The 2,269-nt window shown below is 41.2% G+C and overlaps 1 non-coding gene across 1 annotated transcript; it reads left to right on the forward strand.

Moving 5' to 3' along the window:
* Nucleotides 1–427: 427 nt before the first annotated feature.
* LOC111814535 lies at nucleotides 428–546 on the forward strand. The gene has a single exon (XR_002819501.1). It is a non-coding gene; the product is annotated as a 5S ribosomal RNA (ribosomal RNA).
* Nucleotides 547–2,269: the final 1,723 nt, after the last annotated feature.

Below are 2,269 nucleotides of genomic sequence, written 5' to 3' on the forward strand. Positions count from 1 at the left end.
GGCTCAGCTTGGAAGGCAGTTCGCATGAGCAAAGCAAGGCTGGCCTGCAGAATCGCGGCCAACATTTACTGCCGAGAAGAAGGAGCCAGTGAGGCTGTAGAGGGGCAGACCAAGGTGATGCTTGGATACTCACCTTTCCCTTTTCTCGTCCGTGTTTTGCGGCACTAGGTGTGTACGTATGCGCATGTGCGTAAAATGGTCAGCTAGATTATTTTTTTTATACCTCACTTATTTTGTCCTTGCCAGATTTTTAAACTTTTTTCATCTTTCTTCTTCTTTCTTGCACATTCATCTTTTTTTTTTCCAAAATTTTATTGATAAACAGCAATGAGACAGTTTCAAATCAAATCGGAAGTACAGTTTCAACAAATAACACACTGTATATATTCTTCTTAGTGGTTAATTGCTGTACAAGATGCAGACTTGTGTCTACGGCCATACCACCCTGAACGCGCCCGATCTCGTCTGATCTCGGAAGCTAAGCAGGGTCGGGCCTGGTTAGTACTTGGATGGGAGACTGCCTGGGAATACCGGGTGCTGCGGGCTTTGGGGCATGGCCCTAGCTCAGGCCTTTAAGATGCGGACTTGAGATCCTATTTACAAACACCATTAGAACAAATCATTCTATTCATTAAGAGAGTGCAACTATATATCTATCCTAACCACTTTGAATACACAGATACAAAATGGACATTCATCTGTATACCCCATTTTTTCTAAGTTCCGTTATTGAATATTATAGGCGTGTAAACTCAGCAAAATGTTCTAAGAGTCCAGTAGCCCATAATAGCATTGGGTCTTCTGTTTAACTGGCAATGTCAGAAATTATTGACCTGAGTCCCCCACAGCTCAACATAACAGCATGGCTTTATTTCCTGTATTTCATCTTCATACTTTTCTACTGGATGGTTAAGACCAAGGTAAAGCAGGACCTGTGCAACAAGAGTTGTAGCATTTTGGTCTGAGAAGGTCAGTGAAATCCCCTCAGGATTTATCCTGAGATCCTGTACCTCAGATTGTAGAACCTTTGTCAGTGCAGCCATGTGGATGCACATTCATCTTGCAATCTGTCACCATAATGAAATGTCACGAGAACCTATTTAAGACCTTCAGAGGTTCCCCCAGTCTTATAGCCGTGGGCCCACAGTACAGCATGAAGTCAGAAGGGAGAAGGCTGACTCCCAGGAGGCCCGAGGCAGTTTTCTCAGAAAGGATTATTCTCGGAATTTCACTTTAAACCTAAAAATTCAAACGGGCCAGGGAGAGGGCTGAGCAGCATAAGTGACTGCCTGGCAAGTGCAAGGTCCCGAGTTTGATCCCTGGTACTGAAAAAAAAAAAAAGAAGAGCGTCGTGTAGTTCAAACAAATATTGTCTCATTCCCTAATATTTATAGTTTAATAAAATTAATATATTAAACTACTTATAACTGAGGGAAAATAAGTGTTTCAGGAGAATATACCACTTTTTTTTACTATAAGCATCCCCCTGCTTGAGAAAAAAGGCCTGTGGGAATCAGTCCCAGGTGCTAATCTAGGCTCCATTAGCTGCTTTCAAATCCCACAAATCAATTTCATGGAACTTCCTGCATGGAGAAACTATAAGATGCTTTCTTTCCTGGTTGGGCGTGTCTAAGAATATATGCCTGACTTACATGGGAAACAACTGCATGTGATGCTACAGTGGTGCTCCACCAAAGCATGGAAGTCAGGGAAGAGCCAGGTAGGCGTGGGCCCGGTCCCTTGCTCCGCCCTGTAGATATGTAACCCTCCAGAAACTGAACTCCCTTCAGCTCTAACACTAGGATTATAATGGTATTTGCCTTACATGCAGCATTGAGTTTTTTTGTAAAATGCAAAGAATGTTCCCGATACATGGTAAGTGCTCAGTACAGATTCACAAGTAGAATCATTTTCTGGAAATAATTTTAGAGGTGATTCAGGTACAGTTACAGGCAAAAGATGATCACAGATGTTACTGGGGTGAGTACATTAGAAAATTTTCCACAGCCAAAGAAATTTATAAAAGGCCATGTTGTACCAAAGGCTATATTAATATTTCTGAGGCCTAATCTGAATTATTAAGGCTTTAAGAGCTCTTTATACATATACATTTAGAAAACGTCTAAAATCATATGACTTGTGCTTGATTGAGGCAGTTATGTTTAATTCTGGTGAGCACGACATTCTGTGTAATGTAGTTTATTGTACTAATATGTCGTTCCCCAGAGCAGAAGTATCTCAAAGACTTAAGTAAAGAGTATAAATAAAT

This window comes from Octodon degus, unplaced genomic scaffold, assembly GCF_000260255.1.
Source record: "Octodon degus isolate 3935 unplaced genomic scaffold, OctDeg1.0 scaffold00349, whole genome shotgun sequence".
Classification (NCBI taxonomy): domain Eukaryota; kingdom Metazoa; phylum Chordata; class Mammalia; order Rodentia; family Octodontidae; genus Octodon; species Octodon degus.